Here is a 14,712-nt window from a genome sequence, read left to right as displayed (position 1 = left end):
AATAATAAAATCTCCTATATGTAGTAGTTATATATCTTTGTTTCGAAAATGTAAGAATTCACAGTTTTCTATGTACGGCTGCCATAGGATGAATAAATGTGTTTTTCCTTCCTCCTGAAAGATTTTATATTTTGCACGCAAAGGTTATTGCAGGAACAACGACGATATGTGATTTGCAACTAATTTCTGAGTTTCACAATTTTAGAAGAATACTGAAGCGAAGATTTGAAGATTTTAAGGAAAAATTTAGCATTGTCACGAAATTTTATTAATATCTATTTTTAGAAAACATTAATGTGATGAAATTAATTACTTTTATTAATGTTTAAGTTTGCTTAATGTATAGCTACATAGTTACAGTGACATCCATGGATATTACGGCGAAATGAAGAGAAGATCGTAGAAGCATTTCAAATGTAGATATGAAGAAGGATGGAGCGTGTGAAATGGACAGACAGAGTAAGAAACGAAAGTGTGTTGAAAAGAGTATACTGTATGATGCTGAAACTGATCAGAAAGAGGAAAAGAAATTGGCTGGGTCACTGGCTGAGAAGAAACTGCCTTCTGAAGGATGCACTGGAAGGAATGGTGAACGGGAAAAGAGTTCGGGACAGAAGAAGATGTCAGATGTTAGACGACATTAAGATGTATGAATCATATGAGGAGGCAAAGAGGAAGACAGAAAATAGGAAAGACTGGAGAATTCTGGGTTTGCAGTGAAAGACCTGCCCTTGGGCAGAACACTATGATTGAAATGAGTATTTTACTGTTTAATATCTACATAAATAACTCTCGCATACAAGTAACTTTTATGAAAATCAAATTGTTGTTTTCTTTGTAGCTTGTAAGTTCATTCATATGTAGGCTATGTATAGGCTACTTTCTGCTGCTTGAGTGGAAGAGAAGGCCTTACGGCCTTAGCTCTGCCAGCTAAAATTTATTATTACTGTCATTATTATTATTATTATTATTATTATTATTATTGTTGGTATTATTATTATTATTATTATTATTATTATTATTATTATTATTATTATAAAGCATGTAAGTGGCAGAATTATAATATAGATATTATCTGTGTATTTTACTTAATGTATTATAAAAATCGAAGACCAGAGGAAGGCAGGGAGGAAGCCTTACGGCCTTAGCTCTGCCAGCTAAAATTTATTATTACTGTCATTATTATTATTATTATTATTATTATTATTATTATTATTATTGTTGGTATTATTATTATTATTATTATTATTATTATTATTATTATTATTATTATTATAAAGCATGTGAGTGGCAGAATTATAATATAGATATTATCTGTGTATTTTACTTAATGTATTATAAAAATCGAAGACCAGAGGAAGGCAGGGAGGAAGCAAAAATTTCGATTGGTTCATCAATTGAGAGAAATTGAGCTAGCCCTGTAACAGGTGTTAGGCCTACAGGCTGCCCTTGCGCTAATGGGATTTCATGGACTGTTATTATTATTATTATTATTATTATTATTATTATTATTATTATTATTATTATTATTAGTTGGTGCGAGTGTTAAAAAATTCATGTTGAGCATAGATGCCACAATAACTTACATTTAGGCGTTCATGTAACTGCAATATAGACTTACATCTGTTCTGTAGATTTAGGATTTCGCAGACATTTTCTCGTTTATACAATATTCCTTATTAAGAAAATGATACCGAATGTGCATTACATATATTAACAGACAACATCTCGGATTGAATATCCTGGAGACATGAGTATAAGCTCATTACACCTAACGCTAGTACAGTAACTTTAGATATTGCATAGGAAGATGCAGTAATCAGATACTATTCTAGGAAATGCTCAATAGCGGTGCCAACAACAGGTACTTAGAGACGCGCGAGGTGTTCGAGAGAACTCCAGATGCTATTACACAAGACATGTCCGATGCAACAGATGTTCTGTGTAAGATTCGCTCCAAAACCGTGGTGCGCAGTTCGCTTAGTTCCATCACACTAAATTCTTTCCTATAAAGGTAATTAAGAAGGAAAAAATATGTCAATGTTTCATAAATTCAATTACTAAATAGAGTATGAATTCATAGGAAAATTTTTACTCACAATAATTATCGATACTGCAACATACTGTAAATTTTATTAGTAACAACAATGTAATTTATTCGCCACAACAATAATTCCTTTCTACAATTCGCCTTAAACGCTCTCGTCAACAATTGGATTTTCACTTAACACAGTATTCGTTATAGCACTCCACCGACGACAATGACAATTTACTTGGACTAGTACGAACAACAATGAACTGTTAATCTAAACTAATATTTACAAAGCACTATTTACAAATCAGAACTATCAGTTCTCAGTTCACAGTTCTTCTAGCTCAGTCACTCGAGTTCACAGTATCTCGAACCACAGACCTCCAGAGACAGTTCACTGTACTCGAACTCAGGTCCCTCCAACTGCGGTCCACTGCACTCGAACTCAGGTCCCTCCAACTGCGGTCCACTGCACTCGAACTCAGGCCTTCGGATGCTGACGCAGATGCGGACGCACACTCGAGTCGAACTCCGGTACACAAGACTGGCTTGCTTGCTCTGGCTTTCTCACTGACTGGCTGACTAATCAACTGAAAACTGAAAAACTGCCGTCGTTCCTTCGCGACCGTAATTTATAACCACAGCGACGTAGCCTCGAAAGTTCGAATTCGTGAGTCTTCCATTTCGACGGATTTCTCGGCCTCTCTAGGCAAGCAGAAGATGCGCGCGCAAACTCTCTCCACTCTCTCGCCGCGTTGGCCCTTTCCCCTCTCAGCCGCGCGCCATTCCAAAGTGCTCCGCGTGATTTTCTCTCTTGCGGGACGCTGGTCGTGAGTTCGAATCTCACGTCGCTGTCACAATACTATAGTTATGTATTTGTATTATTTTATAATGCAAGTGTTAAAAATGGCATTCTATCTAGTGAGCAGGGATGTATCAAGTATCTATGGATGCATATTCCTTACGTATTGAGCTTCGTGACTGTATAACTTATAATAGACTGTGATATTCTAGTAACAGTTTTGTTTTTGAGGTGTAGTTTCATCACAATAAAGTAATTATTTGTATCAGACATTTGAGAAAAATTACTTGATAACGCATGTCATCAACAAAACATCATTTACAGATATTCATATTAATAATAAAATTTAGAAAAAAAACTGATTAAATTTTGCTTTACAGCTTTTCTGGAAAGCCAGGCCTAATGTTATAGTGAGTCTTTGATTTTTAAATTTGAATAAAATTGTAATGTAGGTAAATATTACACTTGGCAATAGAGATATCACGCAGAACGAATCTTTTGTCATTAAAATCTCTTGATCAGATGAGTGAAAAGGGATTAGGGGCCTGTCACAGCAGTAGTTGAACTTGTTGCGAATCAACTAAACGTTTAATGGATATACTGCAGTGATTCTCTTTTACAAGCAAACGTTCTGATGGGGGCAGATATAACAGTTATTTTTTTCTTCCACCATGTTAATAATGTCAAAAGAAGTGTTTATACAAATTTTGGCCACTCGACCGCAATTACGAGGGCCGTAAAAAATAAGTTCGCCAGGGACCGTTAACAGAAAAAAAAACACAATTTCACCTGACAAATTTATTGGAACAGACACAGCAATTGTTGAGCTATTTTTCAACATATCTTCCATCGGAGTTGAGACATTTCACATATCATGGGATCGACAGAGAGAGGTGCAGACGCAGTCAAACGCTGGTTTCGATCTGAGGCGGCTGACTTCTACGACACAAAAATTGATCCCTGGTATGATAAATCTCTCAATTCCAGTGGGGGATATGTTGACAAATAGCGAAACAATTGCTATATCTGATTCAATAAATATTTCTATGCAATTGTGCTTTGTTCTATAAACGATCCCATGGAAAATCACTTTCTGGACGGCCTCGTAATTGCGATCGAGTGGCCAAAATTTGTATAAGCACTTCTTTTGGCATTATCAACATGGTGAAAAAAAATTAACTTTTTTATCTGCCCCCATCAGAACGTTTGCTTGTTAGCGAAGAAATAGGGAATAATTCAAAAAATCAGAATTACTTAAACATGCCGATAATCTATGAGAAGTCCGGCAGAATATTATAAAACCTACCAAGCTCGACTTCTACGTAGAAGATATATAGATTGTCGCCGCTGTGCAAAGCGTGGTAGGCACAGGGAAATTGATGCCTTTGCATCATCTAGGAAAACGATTACAATGACACTCGACATTCTAGATACAGAACAACGGATTTGAGAATTCGTAGAAGCAGCAGAGAAATAGGAGGCGCATCCAGAAAGTAAGTTTCCATATTTTTTTTAAGAACACACACTTCCAGCAAAACATTTATTGGCAACAGGTACAGCAATGTTTCAGCTATTTTTCAACTTAGCCACCATCAGAATTGAGACACTTGTCGTATCGTGGGATCAACGTTTGTATCCCTCTGTCGTAGAACTCTGCCGCCTGTGAATGGAACCAGCGTGTGATAGACGTCTTCAGCTCTTCGTCGTTGCCAAAACGCTCACCGGAGGACAGGAATTTCTTGAGGTGCAAGAAAACGTGAAAATCGCTGGGAGCAAGATCAGGACTGTAGGGTGGATGATCAAACAACTCCCAGCCAAATTCCGTCAAAACAGCTGCTGTGCGCCGAGCCGTATGTGGACGAGCATTGTCATGGAGGAGCACAACACCTGCAGTAAGCATTCCACGCCTCTTGTTTTCAATGGCACGTCGCAATTTTCGCAGTGTTTCACAGTAACGGTCAGCGTTCACTGTTTCACCTCTTGGAAGGAAGTCAAAGAGCAGAATGCCCTTCCTGTCCCAGAACACCGTGCACATCACTTTCCGTACCGACAGCGTCTATTTGAATTTCGTCCTGGCCGGAGATCCACTATGCCGCCAATGCATTGACTGCTGCTTGGTTTCCGGGGTGAAGTGCGAAATCCAAGTCTCATCGCCTGTGACGATCCTATCGAGGAACTCGTCGCCGTCATCGTGATACCGTTGTAGAAATGTCAGTGCTGCTCCTAAACGTTGCATTTTGTGTTCGGGTGTCAGGTTTTTCGGCACCCACCTGGCACACACTTTTTTGAACAGCAGGTGCTTAGTGACAATCTCATGCAACAAGGATCGCGATATCTGCGGAAAGTGGCTGCTCAGCTCCGTAATCGTGAAGCGACGGTTCTCCATGATGCACTGCCGCACCAGCTCAACACGATCATCATTGATGAGGGACGGTCGTCCACTGCGCTCTTCATCATGGACACTTTGACGACCTTCGGAAAACTGCCTACACCAGCGATGCACCATCTGCTTACTCATGATGTTCGGCCCATAGACCTGACAGAGCTGCCGATGAATTTCAATTGGCGCAATGCTTTGTGTATTAAAGAACTTTATCACCGACCGAACCTCGCAGGCGGCGGGAGAAGGAACAAGAGTTTCCATTTCGGACCACTGCTGCCACGCTACTGGCACCAGGCGGGACCTGTCCGGCTGGCATATGATTGATACGTCATAGATCTGTTACGCATGCGCAATTGACACGGCTAATTACGTTTACTTTCAAGGGGAAAGAATCGGGAAACTTACTTTCTGGATGCGCCTCGTAGATAAGATGTTTGGACTTTCTCATAGGTAGTGTCAAGAACCTTAAAGAGGTACAACAATCTCCCTTCCCATGATCATATGTTCAATATCTGGATGTCAGAAATCGTGAATCGTGAACCGTGGCTTCAACATCCCGCAGTATTGTTAAATCACGTGTACCGTTGTAATGTGATGTTTGTTAAACATTTGGGATATAAATAATTTAAGTATTATTGCCTATAGACTGACAAAAAATGTAAAAATATAAAATAATCGTCCTATATTTTTTTAATACAAGGTGATTTAAAAGTGGTTTTTCCATTTTGTTGAAAACGTATATACCAAAATGAATTTTAGATATGTTACTGGGGACACTGAGTTAATATTTACAGTAAATTTATATTTGCCTCCCCTTCCATTTCAAAACAAACTAATCAATGCTATATAGTTTTGACGTGATGGAAAACACATTTACAAGCAATTAAATTCACAGTACTATATCATAAATTGGAAATAATTTCAGTGAAATCTTGATATTTTAATTATTCCAATATCATATACAACCATGAGTATCTCAAACACATTTGTTTATAATGAACAAAAATAAAGCAATTTTTAAAATAAATACATAAAAATATAAAACTAATACCTTAATCAAATTTTAGTTATCTGTTGAAATTCAGAAGTTCAAATATTCGAACATCATCTACATACTACATGATCATCTCGAAATAAGGCTTCACTAAAAATTATTTCCTACAAAATCACATTTAGAAAAACAACACATAGAGACAAAAAAATAAAAATTTGGGAACAAAAGATCATGATAATATAAATAACACAAAATAAAATAATTTGGAGGCAGAGGAACTCAGAAATGAAGAAAATCAAACTACAGACTGAATTTCATATTCTGGAATTTTCATGACACAGACTATCAACAGGGGTAACAAGATCATCCCACATGAAGAACGTAAATTACACCTTAAAGTAGATTAATTATGTATGTATCCAATACCTCACATCGATAAAAAAAGAGCACACAAAGCTTAAAAAATGAGGACGTTGTTCGAAAAAAGAAGACAGAAAATATGTACTTAGATTTAGGGTTGGGCCTATATTATATTTAAATTATGTCAATATATATTTTATTACAAAATATTTATAGTACAGATTTAGGCTTATACCCACTTCGCTTTACGTGATTCGGTTTCCGCATATTGCTGTTAGATGGCAGGACTGTGACCCATTTTCTAGTTGTACACCAATCCGGCGGGCCACACTGTACATGATGTATATCTGTGGAGAGTAATGTCGTCTACTAGGGTGAGGGTATGTGTAAGTGTTCGTGTAAATGTAGTATCTGGAATGAGTGATGATGAAGATGAGGAAGGGAGAAGGGGAACCTCGGTGCCGGCACGTAGCTTACTCCTGTCGAATAGCACCCAGGAGCCGCTAATTAATTATGTTTGTTATTCATAGTCAGAATTGTTAGTACACATATAACAGACAAGTAGGTGGAATTTCAAAAAGAAATATGGAGAGAAATGAAAATAATATTGAAAAATAGTCAGTGGGGTAATCTTATTACTAGAGCCCGGATGTTTAGGCATTTATTTTGATTAAAATTGGCAGACATATAGGAACTAAAAATAGTAAAAATAGGCGGTGAAATAGTAATTTATTATTCATAGAAACAAACAAAAAATAGACAAATACTTAATAAACTATCACATACGGTACATGTCACAACAAGACGCTTTTTTAAATTGTCAACTGTCATAGTGATTCGCCTGTCAGAGAGAACGTTTTTCATGGTGGAAAAAGATCTTTCTACTTTTACTGACGTGATTGGAATAAACTTAAAACAACTTATTTCAGAAGGACTGTCTCTACTTTATTTCAGACATCGAGAAAAATCGAGTGTGTATTGTCTCAAAAAGAGGGGCGTGAGAAGGGATTAGAGACTTCAAAGTACGCGTGACTTGTGCGTGCAAGCGACAACAATAACGGGACCTGGAGACTTGCTTTTAATACTTCCCTCATCCCCTTCCTTTCGCTGGTAAACCCCGAAGTGACCTGAGCACTGAGGGTTATACTGTTCAAACATCTTTGTTAAGTGACATAAAAGATGGAATCGGTAGGTGAGAAAAGTTTACGATTTCTTGGAAACATATGTATTACTGGAGAATAAGATTGTCAGCAAATATTTGTGTGAGGTGAATATATACTGTTGTCACGCCAGGAGAAGGCGGCTGAAGTACTTAGACGGGACTGAGGGGAAACAGTCGCAGTCGCGCATGCGCACCGCGCTGTTCACTGCAATATTCCTGTTTCACAAACATCTACTGCACGTGTCTATTAGTCTTTGCGACTTTGTGAAAATAATACTGTAGTGTTTTATTAGTTTCAATAAGACAATTGTTTTCAGTATACCACAAATCTTGTATTGCTTTAGTTATCCTTTGCTTTTCGTGTTAATAGTGTTGATAATAATATAGTTAATAGAATTTATGTTATTGCATATTGTTATTTAGGTTTATAGCAGTTTTTTGTTTATTGTAAATATTTCGACAAAGAGGAAACAAGGATTGACAATCTATAGCGAAGAAAGGAATATTATTAGAAGTGCAAAATAATTCTGTGATGAACAAAAAGAACAACAGTGTCTTTGCATTCCTCTTACGAAACCTACAGCAAAGGTAGAAAAGTACTCTAATCTATCCACAAGAACAATACAGCGTATAAGGAATGAAATGAAAGACTGCACAGAAGAAAGTGCGTTTTCAACACCTGAGGGAGAAAAAAAAATGTAAACGTCCAGACTACCGAAACGCAAATGTAGATGAATTCGACGGAGATTGACAAAAAATATATAATTGAGAATTTTTATTTGAAAAAGAAAGAAGGCCACTGGCGTAGCTCAGGAGGTAGTGCGTTTGCCTGCTGGTCTGCAGTTGTGCTCGGGAGTGAGTTCGATTCCCGTTTGCGCTGACTACCTGGTTGGGTTTTTTCCGAGGTAGTCCCAAGCGGAAGGCGAATGTCAGGTAATCTATGGCGAATCCTTGGTTTCATTTCGCCAAATACCATCTCGCCAGTCAATCGACACTGAAGAAGCTAGTAGTTATTACAGTGTCGTTAAATAACAAGTAAAAAAATAGTACCAAGCTGCAACAAACGTCTACGCTTTTACAAGAGAAAATTGATTTGAAATGAAAGACAACATTAAGACGAATACTGAAGAAAAAGGATTTCAGGTGGAAGAAGTGTGTAGCAAAAACAAATTGAGGAAAACACTGTAAAATAGAATACGTGAAGATATCTACAGCAAATAAGAAAGCTTAGGAAAGTGGAAAAACCGATTTTGTATCTGGACGAAATGCGGATAGATAGGCCTACCAATTTAACGTTTCCCAAGTTCTGACACGATAAAAATGTTACGGGAGTTTTGACTACCGTAAATGTGTCCAGAAGACTCATTGTTGTTCATCAGGATGGGGGCGGTGGGGCTAGTGGCTTTGTTGAGAGATTCGAATTAATATACACGGCTGGAACATAAACAGACGATTATCATGGACAGATCATACTCCAGAAATTTTGAAAAATGTGATAATGATAGTCATAGCGACAGCACCGAAGATGCGGAATCTTTTATGTCTGACTCCGTTCCCGTGTAGCCAAGTAAGTGGACGAAGTTTTCAGGTCAGAGTGTAGCGTAAAGTTACCCCGTCCCGCCTATCTACTCCCCGCGCCAACTCGTAGCGCGAAGACAGTATTTTTAATTTGTACAACCGTTCTTTTTTGTTTCTCGATATAATTTATGTGCGGTTTATTTTAAGTGTATTAAAAATATAGAAAATTACAACTAACGATGTAAAAAGGCTAAAAAAAAAGGCATTTAACCTTAAAATAGGCAACGGGAACTAAAATAGGCAAAAAATGCAAAATAAAAATTGAGCCTATTGTCCCCAAATGTGTGGAAACGTGTTTATCTCTAACAGGTCTTTCATATATATACACTCAGTTTAAAAAAGGCATTTTGCCTAACATCCGGGCTCTACAGTTATTACGAAGTTTAACGATGCTGTATCTAATACTGGGTTATTTAGCGTCGATAGAATTGGTCATACCGAGATGGTATTTGGCAAGATGGGGTTCAGTATTTGCAATAGACTGCCTGATATTCACTTTACAATTGGCGGAAACCTCGGAATAAATCAATCCGGTAATCAGCCTAAGCGGAATCGAACTCACGCCCGAGTGTAACTTCGATTCGTAACTTCAATGAGTCACAGTGAAGAACTCTCATTTAATATCAATTGAATAACAAAATTACGTGCTTCTTGATGCACCATTTGTTATTGTACATTTTATTAAGTTAGAGTGAGTCTATGAACATTACAGACAGATGTAACAATGCACTTGAACACTCCTCATACGTTACAAGTGGAGCGAAATTGACCGTAATAGATTAGAGTGAAAATCGTACTGCAAACAGACGCGACTTGCTTTGATACAAATGTAATTACATCACTCCAGCATCATTTAGATTCCTTTTATTTAATCAACTGCCACTTGGACGTGTGGCCAGCTCGGCGTGCTAGACTAAGTACAAGGACTCGGGCTCTCAGTTCCCATGGAAACGACCTGACTGCGAGAAGTATCAAAGGGACGTCGATCGCACTCCTGCCTGCTCCTCTTCTCTGCTAAAAAGAAAAGCGAGGGCTCGGTTAATTCTGACTTGTCATGCAAGCCTCGGATTTCTCAGTGTGAGCATGAAAAGAAATGCTTTCCCGGTAATGGTGGCTTCTAACGATGATCTCTCGCAACCGAATGCAATATAATATGTTTATACCAGACATGGGTAAACGTCGATTATTTTCAGGAATAGAACCCACATAGCATGAAACACATAATAAAAATAGAAGAAGAGAAATAATGAGCCTTTTCTACGCAGGGATGCGATGTTGAAGAATAACAGAGTGAATATTGTTATAGTACTTAAAACATAATATTTTCTTCCACGCCCTTTTGTTTATAAATAAAATGTACTATAATGTAGGCCTACAGGAAACCAAACCGCTTAGTCAGCCCATGCAGTATTCGAACCAACGTTCAAATGCAGCGTCAAAGTACGAGTCCTGATTGCTACACTTAAATTACCATACCATATTTATTTTGATGTGTAATGCCAATATTCGGCGCACATTAATAGAAACAATGAAAGGATTTGGTGGAACGGAAATTGGACTGTTTGCCATGGAAATACTAACGTCATATCCGATAAACCTAACAATGTGAAAGAGTCCATTCCTATACTGAAGACGAGTTCACATAACCTATATGCAGTACGTAACTCACCAGTAGTCTACTTGGAAGAGTTTATCATACTCCATGGAGAGGTTGCAATATATATATATATATATATATATACACGAGGCGCATCCAGAAAGTAAGTTTCCCTATTTAAAAAAAAAGAACACACACTTTCAGGAAAACATTTATTGGCAACAGGTACAGCAATGTTTCAGCTATTTTTCAACATACCCACCATCAGAATTGAGACACTTGTCGTATCGTGGGATCAACGTTTGTATCCCTCTGTCGTAGAACTCTGCCGCCTGTGAATAGAACCAGCGTGTGACAGAAGTATTCAGCTCTTCGTCGTTGCCAAAACGCTCACCGGAGGACAGGAATTTCTTGAGGTGCAAGAAAACGTGAAAATCGCTGGGAGCAAGATCAGGACTGTAGGGTGGATGATCAAACAACTCCCAGCCAAATTCCGTCAAAACAGCTGCTGTGCGCCGAGCCGTATGTGGACGAGCATTGCCATGGAGGAGCACAACATCTGCAGTAAGCATTCCACGCCTCTTGTTTTCAATGGCACGTCGCAATTTTCGCAGTGTTTCACAGTAACGGTCAGCGTTCACTGTTTCACCTCTTGGAAGGAAGTCAATGAGCAGAATGTCCTTCCTGTCCCAGAACACCGTGCACATCACTTTCCGTACCGACAGCGTCTGTTTGAATTTCGTCCTGACCGGAGAACCACTATGCCGCCGATCCATTGACTGCTGCTTGGTTTCCGGGGTGAAGTGCGAAATCCAAGTCTCATCGCCCGTAACGATCCTGTCGAGGAACTCGTCGCCGTCATCGTGATACCGTTGTAGAAATGTCAGTGCTGCTCCTAAACGTTGCATTTTGTGTTCGGGTGTCAGGTTTTTCGGCAGACACCTGGCACACAGCTTTTTGAACAGCAGGTGCTTGGTGACAATCTCATGCAACAAGGATCGCGATATTTGCGGAAAGTGGCTGCTCAGCTCCGTAATCGTGAAGCGACGGTTCTCCATGATGCACTGCCGCACCAGCTCAACACGATCATCATTGATGAGGGACGGTCGTCCACTGCGCTCTTCATCATGGACACTTTGACGACCTTCGGAAAACTGCCTACACCAGCGACGCACCATCTGCTTGCTCATGATGTTCGGCCCATAGACCTGACAGAGCTGCCGATGAATTTCAATTGGCGCAATGCTTTGTGCATTAAAGAACTTTATCACCGACCGAACCTCGCAGGCGGCGGGAGAAGGAATAAGAGCTTCCATTTCGGACCACTGCTGCCACGCTACTGGCACCAGGCGGGACTTGTCCGGCTGGCATAGGATTGATACGTCATAGATCTGTTACGCATGAGCAATTGACACGGCTAATTACGTTTACTTTCAAGGGGAAAGAATCGGGAAACTTACTTTCTGGATGCGCCTCGTATATAATTTGAACTGGTAATAGAAATTACGGGAAAACGGCTGAACGGATTTTGATAAATGACCCCTCATTTTGAAGCTTGGAACCCAAAGGTTTTCAGAAAAATAGTAGTTTTCAGTGAAATGCCAATTTTCGTACATCATCTTCCTATTTTCCAAAATCCATCTTTCGTCAGTTTTGAGAACTAATTAATTGCAATTCAGAATAAAAAAAACACACACTACATAAAATAAACTATTACACGATGGCCATGACCTACAGGATTACTGACATAGAGTTCAGATCACTCAGATTCTTTCACATCATGTCTCGATCTTCATTTGTGTAATTTTTCGATAATGTATAAAAAATAATTTACTGGTTTGATTCTCTGGTCTGTAGTTTTCCGAACAGCTGTGTATTGGATATTAGGAACTACAAAACTTAAGAATGTTTGATGACATTATTACCATTAAAAATGAAAATATTATTATAGTTAATGCAACACAATGGTATACTGATGATATGAAAGTGAAATCTTTTGGGGCTTTAAGTAAGTAGATGCAGAGAAAGATATTTTATGTTAGATCTTCATTTCTATAATTTACTGAGTAATTATGTTACTGAAAACTATAAAACTTACGGAAGGTAACAATATTGTTAGCAAAAATGAAATACTTTTATACTTATTAATCAAGTGGTGTGGGTCTTTTTCATATATTTAATGGCAATGTAATATACTGTAGATATTTATATGTCTGATTCTCTAATTTTCCTTAGTAGTAATTGAGTCATGCTTCCTATTTTAGCTGCGTCTTTGAAGTACATCAAAATTAATTTCATATTTCTTTGATTTAATCGATTAGTTTTGTGATCGCTGCCAAGCATGTTTGTTGTAGGGAAAATAGCATGCCATTTCACTTCTTGCTACTGTGATGAGTAAGTTTATTTCCCGCAACCAGGAACGAATGAAATACTGAAACTGCTAACGATTTACGATGGACAATTTTATTTAGGGCGCATATAAGATTCTACAACTCTGACATATCATTCGCCTCATTTACCGCATCTCAGCAATAGATTCCTCACAACAGCCTGTATTACAGAAAATATACGGGATAACATTCATTGTTACACAAATTAATCCAGCAGTATTTGGTAGATCAGTATTATCTGGAGGAAGCGCAAAAATTACAGTTTCTAAGAAAAGAAAAAAAGGTATTACTTACTGATAAAATAAGAGGCCTACAAGATTTTGCAGTCTTTTGATCACCTCAGCAAGATCTCTTAGTGGGGAAAAAGTGATTCTGCCCTCTACATTTCAGGGTAGTTCACGAAACGGGCAGCAGCTATACCAAGATGGTAAGTCTTTTGCTCAAAGCATGACAAACCTTACATTTTCTTAACTTTCACTTACAATCCGCAATGACCTGAAATATCTATTGCATTATTCCCACATGAAAATCTCGCTGATCGTCCTGACATTGTTACTTGCGATTTCGGATTGAAACTCAAGAACTGAAGACGGATAGGTTCAAGGAAAAGAATTTGGCATAAAAAACATTCAGAGGGAGTATGTTTCATTATTATGGAAGCAAATAACTTTCAAAATGTCTGGTATTCTTCATTGAAAATAAATCTGAACAATTTTAATTCGAACTTCTTATGGACTTAGTTTGCAGTATTTCCTGCACAAGCCACTAATATATATATACATATATATATATATATATATATATATATATATATATATATATATATATTCTTTGGCATGGACGCGAAATGGACGCGTGCACAATACATGCGTAACTATAGAAAGTTAATATAAGCTTGGTGTCACTTATATACAAATGGATAAATAACATCTGCGGGATATTTTCAAGTGTTTATGTATAGTATACCAATCAATTGTTAAATTGTCTGTGACCTAAAACAGTTTTAATACTACACTTTTTTTAAAATATATTATTATTATTATTATTATTATTATTATTATTATTATTATTATTATTATTATTATTATTATTATTATTATTGGAGAATTGACTGTTATTCATAGCTTATTTCATTCCGTTCATTAGACACAGTTATTACAGGAAGTTTTATTTACTGCATATTTTATCCTGATCATATTCCTTGTCACTATTATTTTATTGAAATAAGTGAAATAATTAAAATGTGTATTAACACATATTTGTTTAAATAAAAATTTAGTTTGAACATTATATGTTCGGGACTTCAAGTGAAGTAAGCAGTATTGGGCTAGGGTTACCATCCGTCCGGAAAAAGAAGGACATGTCCTCTTTTTTAATCATTTTATCCTGTCCGGCAGGCATTTAAAAAAATTGA

This window comes from Periplaneta americana, chromosome 2 (genome assembly GCF_040183065.1).
Source record: "Periplaneta americana isolate PAMFEO1 chromosome 2, P.americana_PAMFEO1_priV1, whole genome shotgun sequence".
Taxonomy (NCBI): domain Eukaryota; kingdom Metazoa; phylum Arthropoda; class Insecta; order Blattodea; family Blattidae; genus Periplaneta; species Periplaneta americana.
Note: the sequence above shows the minus strand (reverse complement) of the source record.